Raw genomic sequence first — 12,640 nt, 5'->3', positions numbered from 1 at the left:
ACATGTAAGACCAGTACAGATGTGTAAGAGCAGCTAGATTTGTGAATTTTCATTCAACCCTGTGACATTAAAGATTTGAGCCAGCAGGTGGCAACAAAAGATGTTTAGCTGACATTGACAAACTGTGTTGTCAATCAGTGCGCAAGTTTCTTTGAAGTCATCCAGAACTGTCTCTCTCTCCACGATCGCTCGGATTACTACTACTGCATTGGCATGCGAAGGGGTAATCACTGGCACGGCAGAATGGCGGGAGAGGAGCAGGCTATTTTATTTATATAAATTCCGTACCTGCATTCCAGTCTCCAGCATGTTTTCATGAGCTGAATGGGAGGCTAAACAAAAAGTAAAAATGTGACGAGACTGCATTAACTCAACAGACTCGTGCAGCACGTGCAAGCCATTCGCACATCACGAGCCGGTAGTGCTTCACTTTCAGTTTTCAGTTGCTTCGATCAGGTTGCATGGAAGACTACATTCCCTGTTTCATTAGTTCCCTATCTGTCACGCACTCAACGTTGTGTCGATGTAGTGACACTAGGGGTCACTCTTGGAAGCCCGAAACATCTCTGGTCTTTGAAAAAAGGCCAATGAGGACAAGGGAGGACAAGGAGCAGGTTGTCCTGGTAGCACCATACTGGCCCACCCAGACATGGTTCTCGGACCTAACACTCCTCGCGACAGCACGACCTGATCATCAGGTTTCTGAGAGGTGCCAGGAGGTTGAATCCCTTCAGACCGCACCTCATTCCCTCATGGGACCTCTCTGTAGTTCTTCAGGGTCTATGGAGAACCCCCTTTGAGCCCCTGCAGTCAGCTTAGTTTAAGGCACTCTCTTTAAAGACTGCCCTCCTGACTGCGCTCACTTCCATCAAGAGGGTAGGAGACCTGCAAGCATTCTCTGTCAGCGAAACGTGCCTGGAGTTCGCTCCGGGCTACTCTCACGTGATCCTGAGACCCCGACCGGGCTATGTGCCCAAGGTTCCCACGACCCCTTTTAGGGATCAGGTGGTGAACCTGCAAGCGCTGCCTCAGAAGGAGGCAGTCCCAGCCCTGATGTTGCTGTGTCCAGTGCGCGCTTTACGCATCTATATGGATCGCACGTAAAGCTTTAGAGTCTCTGAGCAGCTCTTTGTCTGCTATGGTGGACAGCGGAAAGGAAGAGCTGTCTCCAAGCAGAGGATCACCCACTGGGTCATTGACGCCATAACAATGGCATATCACGCCCAGGACGTGCTGCCCCTGACAGGGCTATGAGCCCATTCTACCAGGAGTGTGTCAGCCTCCTGGGCCTTGACCAGTGGTGCCTCTCTAACAGACATTTGCAGAGCAGCGGGCTGGGCAACACACAACACCTTTGCGAGGTTCTTCAGGTGGAACCGGTTTCAGCCCGTGTAGTGGCAGGCACAAGCAGGTAAGTCCAGGAGAGCTGGCCGGGTGTATCGCTTGCGCATAGTGCCTTTCACCTCCCCTGAGCTGAAGACGTGCGCTGTTGGCTCCCAGTAGTGTTCACAAACTGTGTTCCCTGGATGATTTCCTCTGAGCCCTGTGGTAGACGAGTTTGTGGAGAAACTTGCTGCCGGCTCAGTACATGTGCTAACTAAGCCCTGTACTGGGGTAGGTGCTCTGCATGTGTTGGTTCCCCATAGGTAACCCATGCGACGTATATCTTCCACCAATTTGTTTCCCTGTTGGTAAACTGCATCTTTCTTGGGCAGAGACCCCTCTGCCCCAGTCACCATGTTTGTAGAAACTCCTCCCCCATAGGGTAGGACCTACCATGGGACTTCTCCACATGACATACTTCCGACAAAGCTCGGCAAGACCATGTGATGTATTTCCACTCAAAATACCCCCCACCCCCCACCCCCCGGTGGTCTCCGTGGTGTCTTCCCCTTGGGAGGAACATCCCCCCGACGTAGACCTGGTGGCCCCGGTCGGTTAAAATATGTAACTTTTTTGCGGGAGAGGGAAAAAAAGAGTGGATAAGAGGCCATGACTGGGCTAGCTTGTCTCTATCTTTTGGGCAGTCGACTTGTCCCCAAAGGGCCGTTCGACACTCATAAGAGCGTTGGGGAAGGTTACGTGTCAGCCTGGTGCACTGGCTACGAGGCACACAGTGGTCTGCCCGTCACACACCACCAGTTCACTTAACACAGTTCAGCCAGTTACGGCATTTTGTATAGGGACCCCTAGTGTCACTACATCGACACAACGTTGAGTGAATGACAGATAGGGAACGTCCTGGTTACTTGCGTAACCTCTGTTCCCTGATGGAGGGAATGAGACGTTGTGTCCCTCCTGCCACAACGCTGGACTACCCGCTGAAATGGCCGGGACCTTGTCTCGGCTCCTCAGCACAAAACCTGAATGAGTGGTTGCATACCAGCTCCTTTTATGCCCGTATTTTCGGGGGAGTGGTATGCAAATACCACTCGCCAATTTTCACTGGCCTTTTTTCAAAGACCAGAGGTGTTTCGGGCTCCCAAGAGTGACCCCTAATGTCACTACATCAACACAATGTCTTGTTCCCTCCATCAGGGAACGGAGGTTACGCAAGTAACCAGGATGTTTCTTTTTGCTTTCAGAGCAACATGTGATGTAATAAGGAAAACACCACTATTAGTCCTTGAGATTTCCAACCCAGCATACAGGTACACTCTCTTTAAACCATAGTCACCCTCAAAATTACATAAACGATTAAAAGAGAAAACATATACCCACATCGTGTGGTTAAAAAAATCTGAGTCTATTCAAAATATAAATTAAACCTGGAAATAAAGTTTTAGGATTTTGCATATGCGATTCGCCAAAAAGGGCTAAATTATTGATCAGCTTGTGATGCACGAATGGCTTGCATGTGCAGCACGAGTCTCGTCACACTTCAATAGTGTTTAGTCTCTCATTCAGCTGATGAAAACATGCTGCATGTTCATGAGGAAGGATTACATCAAGATGTAGACTGGAATGCAGCCAATGACTAGGAAAATAAAAAAAGGCACTCCATGTCAAAAAGGTTGCCAAACTCTGTACTACACTATAGCTGAGAAATAGATTAAAACGAACAGCTTCACACAAACAAATGGAGCGCAAGTGGAAGAGTACAAAATTAGAGGTGGTTCACGGTCCATGGAAGGATAGTGTCTATAACTACACTTATAAAAAATAACCACAGCAATCCTAGGTGTTTATTCCATACTGTGGTTAAACTAACAAGGATCAAAGCTTCGACCGAACCAGATATTCCATCCCAGCACAGTAGTAATGACTTTATGAATTTATTTACTGATAAAATTAAAATAATCAGAAACAAAATTGGAATCATGCAACCATCTGCCACAGCACTTCAGAAGACAGCGTCTCTTATTATTCCCTGTGAACAACTTCAGTCCTTCGCTGTCATAGGTCAAGAAGAGCTAACAAAACTTATCAAAACATCAAAAGCCACAGCATGTATGCTAGACGAATACCCACTAAGCTCCTGAAAGAGGTGTTTCCTGTAATCTCAGAACCACTTATTATTATTAACTGCTCACTATCTTTAGGGCACATCCCAAGAAACTTTATGTTATCAAAACCCTTATCAAGAAACCGCAGCTTGATCCTAAAGAGTTGACTAATTATAGACTGAACTCAAATCTCCCATTTATGTCGAAAAAACTAGAAAAGGTAGTGTCATCCCAACTATGTATATTTTTACAGAGAAATGGTATATGTGCAGAATTTCAGTCAGGATTTAGGCACCATCATAGTACAGAGGGTGCACTTATTAGTTACAAATCACTTTCTCTTATCATCTGATCGCAGATCTAGTGCTTTTACATCTTAGTACTGCATTTGACACCATAGATCACAACATTCTCTTGGAATTATGTTGGCATTTGCGGACAGGCATTAGCTTGGTTTAGGTCCTATTTATCCGATGACCACTACTTTGTCTGTGTAAATGAGGAAGTGTCAGATCAAGCTAAGTTTAAGAATGGAGTTCCACATAGATCAGTTTTAGGGCCTCTGATTTTCTCCATATATATGCTTCACAGGGGAGACATTGTCATGAACTGTGGAATTCGTTTTCACTGGCGATTAGTTATGCCGACGAACTTTATATTTCTTTAAAACACAATGAAATTTCCCAATTGTTCAAGTTAGCAGAGTGATGAGATAGATGATGTCAAAGACTGGATGGCTAGAAATGTCCTTCTACTCAATTCTGACAAAACAGAGGTACTAATTATTGGACTTGGACCAAAAACCTCTAAAAATAAGCTGCTAAAATATAATTTGACATTCAGTGGATGTACTATTAAATCATCTTTTACAGCAATGAACTTGGGTGTTATATTTGAAAGCAATCTTTCCTTTGTAAATCAAATTTCCAGTGTTTGTAGAACAGCTTTCATTCACCTCAAAAATACTGCTAATTGTTTTTATTGAATTCTGTTTTTGATGCCGAAGAACTAATTAATGCGTTCATGCCCTCAAGACTAGATTATTGTAAGGCAGTACTGGGAGGATGTCCTTCAGTGCAGTTTCAATAATTAAACTTCACCTGGTTCAAAATGCTGACTAGAACCAATAAATATGATAATATCAGTCCCATTTTGTTGTCGCTACATTGGCTACCTATTAAATTTCATTTTAATATTACAATTCTGTTAATTACTTCCAAAGCTTTGAATGGTCCAGTTCCACAGTATTAAAGCAACCTTCTATCATGCTATAATCCATCACATTCATGACTATCGCAAAATTCTGGCCTGTTAATAATACCTAGAATATTAAAATCAACCAAATGAGGAAGATCCTTATCTTATTTGGCTCTGAAACTATGAAATAGTCATCCTAGCATTGTTCAGGACTCAGACACACTCTCTCAGTTTAAGTCTAGACTAAAGACTCAAATCTTCAGCCAGGCATACACCTACTTTATCCCTTAACTCATAGTTAAGCTGCATTAGTCAGGTCTGCCAGAACCGGAAACATTTATCTTATATTATAACTCTGCATTAAAGTGAATGGCATCTGCGCCAACATAATTCTAAGGATCGGACTTGTTGGTCCAGCAAGTCCAACAAATGCTCAATAGAATTGAGATCTGGGGAAATTGGAGGCCAGGGCAACACACTGATCTCTTCATCATGTTCCTCAAACCCTTCCCAAACAATGTGTGCAGTGTGGCAGGGTGCATTATCCTGCTAAAAGAGGCCACTGCCATCATGGAATGCCATTGCCATGAAGGGATGTACCTGGTCTGCAATGATGTTAAGATAGGTGGCACGTGTCAAATTGATGTCCACATGAATGGCTGAACCCAGGGTTTCCAAGCAGAACATTGCCCAGAGCATCACACTCCCTCCACCGGCTTGTTGTCTTCCCACAGTGTATACTGGTGCCATCACTTCCCCAGGTAAATGGTGCACACTTACACGGCTGTCCATGTGATGTAAAAGTAAATGGGAGTCATCGGACCAGGCAACCTTCTTCCACTACTCCAAGGTCCAGTTCCGACGCTCGTGTGGCCATTGTAGGTGCTTTCAATGGTATAAAGGGGTCATCATGGTCACTCCGACCGGTCTGAGGCTACACAGCCCCATATGCAGCAGAGAGCGATGCACTGTGTGTTGTGACACATTCCTCCCGTAACCATCATTAAAGTTTTCTGTGACTTGTGCCACAGTAGACCTTCTGTTGGTTTGGACCAGATGGGATAGCCATTGTTGCCCTCGTGCATCGATGAGCCTTGGGTGCCCAACACCCTGTCGCCAGTTTGTTTGTTCCTCTCGGATCATTGTCAGTAGGTACTCGCCACTGCTGACCGGGAGGACCCCACAAGCCTTGCCGTTTCAGAGATGCTCTGACCCAGTCATCTGGCAATAACAATTTGTCCCTTGTCAAAGTCGCTTAGGTCTTTAATCCTGCCCATTTCTCCTGCATTCTACACATTGACTACGAGAACTGATTGTTCGCTTACAATCTAATCTACCCAGATCTTGACATGTGGCATTGTTAAGTGAAGATCAGTGCTATTCACTTCAACTGCAAGTGGTCATGATGTTGACTCATCTGTGTAATGATAAACAAAAATAGGAGAACACATTGCACTCTAGAAAATTTTGTGAACTCTCAGCTCCATTGAGACACTTCCTGCTGCTTACATCAACAAAACTTTAATGGAAATAACAATGTTGATATATTAATTACCTAACACAAGCAGGTTAATAAGAGATAAGAGGACCTACAAGAGCAGATGTTGCTAGAGTCTTTAATCCCAACAGCCCATATCTATTTTTTGTTGTGAGAACTATTAGATAAATGATCGAATATTAAATTAAGATAGCATGAAAAGTAGCTAATTTCTAAACTTAGTTTTAAGGTAGTTGTCAAATTTTACAATTTTAGAACTTTTGTCAATTTATTTATTTTATTTAATTGAGTGAAAACACTAATCAGGCTTTTCAATTGTAATTTCACATTTAGAAAATGTATTTAGTAACAGGGGTGCAAAAATTGCACACCTCACAGAAAATTAATAATAATAATAAATATATATATATATATATATAACTATAATATTCAGTATAACCTCCCCAGGCTAATAATGATTGTTACTGTATAATGAATATATCACTGACAATTTCATAAAAAAGAAAAGAAAAAAAAAATTTGTTTCATGCTGTGTTTGTACCTTATTAATTGAAAGTGCCTTTTGTTTACAATTTTTAAAAATGGTAAAACTTTCTCACTATATATATGTTTAAATTAGATTTGGAATCTCAGATTTTCAATGTGGTACAATGTGGTGATTGTGGCGTGGCCGAGCGTCGTTTGCAGAGAGCGAGGCCAGGAGAGACAGAACCGTAAGGATTGACACCTGTGGGAAATCACCTCTAACAGCTGTTTTGTGTTTGCAGTGAGAGTGAAGGATAAAAAGGGAAATCCAGACCGCTGGAGAGGGAGAGAGAGAGAGAGGCACACAGCAGCGATCATGTGCGAATTGAGTGTTATGCTATAAAAGCAGATCTTTGTAAGTGGAATAAAATTTAGATTGGATTGTTTATCCGGCTCCTGCTTCCTTTGAAGAAAGCTGTAAAAAAAAAAAAAAGTGTAAAAATTGGTAATTTTCTGGCAGTTGGGGGGCCGGAAAATGTCTGTTGAAAAACAGAAAAGTACTGTCGGGTTAAAAACAGATAAACTGTAAAAAAACAACAACAGTAATTTGCCTTAACATAATTAACTTCTATTACTGTAATTCTCATCAGTCTCACCTGCGATGGCGGAAATGCACAACAGCCCACTGTGGTTGGACCACAATACAGCAATTCAAATTTGTGATAATTAATACCCTGAGTATTAATAATGAGCGGACATGGCGGTCCGTAAACTGTACAAGTAAAAACCTTGAAACACAAGAATAACACACTATAATATTCTATGTCTGCCCAGACGTAAACCTCTTACTTGAATCGCATGAGGATGCAGGTGGAATGTGTGTTCATCCGTCCTTTAACTCAGACTCGGTTCCTCGAGGCTTGGGTGATGACGGGAGGCCGTTTCCTCGCTCTGTCGGCGGGCGGTACGGCTGCTGATTCTCGGCTGGCTGGCGGAGAAATCAGAAATGTTGACTTGATTGAAGATGGAAGAGAAATCTTTAAATCTCTTCACTTCTGCAGGCAAACAGATGAAGATGCGGATTGCTCGGCGGTCTCCTTCGGATCCGTTAGAGTGTTCGGTTGAACACAGAGTAATCTCAACTCGTCCAGCAAGATGGAGATTGTATGGCCACAGTTTCAAGTCAGACGTTACTTCCTTGTGCCACGAGACTGCACCTGAGCTGCATCTATACACGGTGAGCAAAGTTGCTGGAAGCAAATCCCGGAAGCATTTCAGAGGTATTTCTACTCCTGATGATGTCATGGTTGAGGGACGTTCTGTTGTGTGCCTCAACCAATAGGAGTTGAGAGTTCGATCCTTTAGTGAGCAAGGCTTCATGGGATTTGTAGTCTATTTTGGACTCCCTTTGTTTGATTTTGGCGCGGTTTTTATCAGTAAGATTTACGACTTGGTATGTGGGGGCCTGAGTTAGGTTTTACGACTTAGGCCTGCCTTTGTCTTTTATTTGAATACATGAGGCCCAACATTCAATTGTTAAAATACAGTCATACACCTCAAAACACAGAATAATTATCTTTAAAAGAATGCAAAAGTCCAGGTTTAAATTAACTGATAGAAGTGTTGCGAAAAAATCTGTCATTTTTTTAATTTTTTTTTAAATTAAAATACATTAATAAACTGTCAAAATAAATGAATTTTCTTTCTCTAAATGTAGGTTAACTATACTTTTGAATTGTGTCATTCTCATTTAAAAAATATAAACTGCAAAAAAGCTAATTATCTTATTGAAGCAGGATAAGATTTGTCTGCATAATACTTTAAAATCTTACATATAGGTTATGCTATAGAATTAAAACTTTATGCCTGTAGCAACATTTTGGAAAATATTTCACAATACTAATAAAAACAAAAACAAAAATACACCACCACTCATTGATTCTTTTTTATTTTATTTATTTATTTATTTTTTTGTATTATTATTCGCAAAAACAACACACAAATCTTTTATTCAGCATATTACAAGAACTTAACACTTTTGTTGCTTTTTTAACTGGTTCATCATTTTTTTTTTTAAAGCTGACAAACCAATCTCTAATTTTGTTTATTTTTTATTTTTATTTTTTTGCTGTGGGAACAACAGCTTTTGTTTTCCTCCCCTGAAAAATACTATGGCCTTTTTGCCTTAACATAATTAATTAAAACATGATATCAAACCATCCAAGATACTTCTCCACTTTGGTCCCCCTGTCTGGATTTATCCTGAAAAGGCACCTGTTAAGACAGAAGTACACTTGAATGTAGTGCTATAAACAATCATTTTGATAATCACAAATTCTGTGGATGATCCAGCCACTGATTGACTTTACACTTGAAATACAGCTTGAAGTTAAAGGGCAATACTGATCTTAAATTTACTTTTCATCAACTGTTATAATCATATCTGTAGATTACAAGCATTGGTTCAGCTTAATACAAGTAAAATAAATAACTGAACGCATCTATACATCAGATATTGAAAAGTGATTTTAATACATTGTGTGAGCCTACACAGCACACTACAAGTGACTTTTTCATGATGAAATTTCAGCTTTGTGATTCAATGGTTATCTATTACACTTGCTGACATTATTTTTGTGAACAAAAACAGTGTTTCTCCGACCACAGTGGTGGATGCAGACGCAGGAGAATTTAGCCTTCAGAGCTTTCTGCCAGAAAGCCACACAGGAGACCACTGTTTGTGTCCCGTGTGAAAGCAAAGTCAACGTTGACTTATTATTTTAACCCAAACAATGATAATTTCCTAAACGTAACCAAGTAGTTTTGGTGCCTAAACTTCTCCCACAACCCAACAAGGCAGACTTGCCGACGTACTGGCTTCGTTAACAGCATAATATTTTAAGGTTGCTAGCAAGTGGTCTAAATTTACCTTGCCAACGACATGGCAGACAGACACGGCCACAAACAAATACAAGCTAACACACTAACACAAAGATAATGTACCTTAGCAATGCAGCTTTCCAAACAACGTTTAGGTAACGTTAAAATCATAGCTAAAACTTAGCTACTACCTAGCTAATGTGAGCTAACATTACTTTCTTTGTTTTCAGTCATAATTCAAAATCTACATCCCTAGCTAGTACTTTGACGTTTGCAAGGTTTTTAGTCTTGAGTTGTATGTTTTGAATCCATCGTAAATAGTTTTAACGTTACCTCTCAAACGTGCGGCTTCCTCTTTTCTGGAACGCAGCTGAATAGTGCAGCTGCATGTCAACTTCTCGCATGCGTCCTTCCTGCATGGTACCTGCGTGCATTCAGCAGGAGTATCAACTCTGATTGGCTGCAAATTGATTGCCCTGAAAATCGTTTGCTGAACACAGACGTGTACGACATTTCGTTGGCAGTTTCTTACCGTAGTGCATTCCAGTCATGCATTTTCTGGTTCCAATCCTTATATAGTTTAAGAATTGGTAACACCACACCATAAACATTCATGTAAAAGTAAAAATAGTATAGACAATTGCTAATTATTTACATTGTAATTGTCATTTTTATTTTCTTAATAAAATTGCAATGTACCTGCAGGTTTATTTAAAAATAATAATAATAATAATAATAAAATAAAAAACGTAAACACAAACACTGAAGGCCTACCAAAGAGGCTAGCAAAATATGGTATAAGAATTATTTATTGTCAATTTATTCTATAACAAATGTTGGTGCACATTAATATGAGTTTGATTATGATTAGGAATATCCCATCTGTAATTTGGTGTCCTATCATATTTTACAGTAAAGTAGATAAGCTCATATCCGGATTATGCTTAGTGGGATACAAATAAACCAGGATACTGAAGCATGTAAAGACCATCCTGTCTACTGGTGGGTTTTGGAACCATGCGGGTTCCATATCAGCCTTATGTTCTAGTCAAACCAACATTCTGGCCTTTGAAAGCATTGCATAAGACAATTGTCAATTGTCAATGTCAATTCTGCATGTAAGTAGGTATCAATAACCGGGTTATTTAAAGTCCATGTAGTGTACTATCATTTATAATCGTGCATAGTACAGCCTCACTGACTGCTCTATTTTTGAGAAACCTATTCTGCGCCTACCTGGGTTTAAAGACAGTCCAATAACCTATGTTCTATCAGGAAGACATACAGATCTAAGTAAAGTTTTAGATTACATTTATTTGATGAATATAAAACAGGAATATAATGTCTCTCTTTGGCGTAAGCCCCGTCTGGCGGTCCAGAGTTGTTGTACTCAGAACCATCAGATCCTGCCGGAGATAGGAGGCAGGGGCGAGGAGCCTACCCCCGTGCAGGACAGGACTCAACTGGTGGCGGTGGGGTGGTGGAGGTTGCTGTGTTAGCACACTGAAACAGCAATTTGATAGATTGTGTGCAGACTTATAAGGCAATGGTTTACATGTGATTGGCTAGGAGTTACCTAGCTAATGGTGCGATGATGTACAGCTGCTAGTCTTCCCACTAGAAATACACTGCGCTTACATAGACTGTTTAGTCTCATAACATGCTGAGCGTGCTCAATTTACTTTTTGAAAACACAAAACTCACAATAAAGTCAGATGGCAGGTAGTGCAAAGATATACAGAAACTAAGTATGATCGACAAAGATGCATTACTGAGATAAAAAAGAACAGAAAAGTAAACCTTGTTGTTAGTCCATGAAGCAGTTGTAGTCATAGCATATGGATTAACAACTGAACATACTTTAACCTTTAAGTGCCTGCTGCCTGTAATGCCTTGTGATACATCACTGTAGATTGTTGTTTATTTAAGCTAACTGGCTTTGATTGTAAAGGTCTTTCATTGTAGTTACTAGCTTTGTCATCATGCGTTTGGTGAAGGCCTATTTTTTCAGCATGTATGGATTTGAATAGTTGAATCAAACTTGACGTCTAAAAGGACAACATTTGGTTGTTTGTTAGTAGATTTGCTTTACTGTAATTGCAATGCTAATACCAACTTAGTATAGTGGTAGCACTAACTGCTAACAAGGTTTTGATATTCAAGATAGGCTGACTGTTAATGCTTGCCAGCATGTTTGATGGCTAGTTAGGACATTGCTTTCACCAGTCCTGTCTCAGAAAGCAGGTCTGTTTCAGAGTTTAATGTAATGGGCTAAATTGTACAGGTTAGTGTGATAAGGCCTAGGGGAAAATACTAATGTTATGTAACTTCCAAATCCTTTTCTTTTTTGCTTATGGTGAAACTTAATATGGATTTTGCATCCTGTAAGCCAAACACTCTGATTTTTTTTGTTTGTTTTTTTGTTTTTTGTTTTTTTAATATTGAATTAAATTAACATGTGGTTGTCACACATTTTAGCTATTAACACATTTCCAAAAACTACTTTCTTAACAAACATGGTGTAGACAATATGTCACTGCGCTACGAGAATGGTCTTTTTTTTTAGCTGAGCAAGCCACTTTGCGGTAGCTTCACATTTACTCTCTGATGATGTCCCCCATTTTAACACATCTCTGATCATTTGTCAAAAGCTAGGTGGTGTCAGAAATTGACACAGCTGTTACAGAATTTCACATGTTGAAAGAGGTCAGAAGGTTAATGTTACTTGGGTTATGAACGCACCTGTACGACACTGGTGTACAGTGCATATGCTAAACAACAGATAGCGTTTTTTTTATTCAGCTTCAAAACTGATCAAAATCAACTTAAATTAGGCTATTTTTGACCCCATTCATTTTCACATTGGACTGGAAATGGGATGGATGAGGTTTGCCTGGGAGAAGAGACACTTATCAGCTAGTACATTATGATGGCATAGCCAAATGTCTGCTGTAACTGGTGGGTTAGAGCATCATTTTATATCTGTATGGTGCTCTGGTAGGAATGTGCACCTAACATTGGACTGTAGTACCTTTTTCTGTGCATTGGGGAAAGTGATGTGTAATCTATGCTTGATTTACATGTCATATAAATGTAAAGAAGCATAAAACACAGTTATTAGCTTTTTTTAAATTTAACTCCATGGTTTTACAAA

Source organism: Myxocyprinus asiaticus, chromosome 19, assembly GCF_019703515.2.
Source record: "Myxocyprinus asiaticus isolate MX2 ecotype Aquarium Trade chromosome 19, UBuf_Myxa_2, whole genome shotgun sequence".
Classification (NCBI taxonomy): Eukaryota; Metazoa; Chordata; class Actinopteri; order Cypriniformes; family Catostomidae; genus Myxocyprinus; species Myxocyprinus asiaticus.
The sequence above is the reverse complement of the archived record's forward strand: the minus strand, read 5'-3'. Positions refer to the sequence as shown.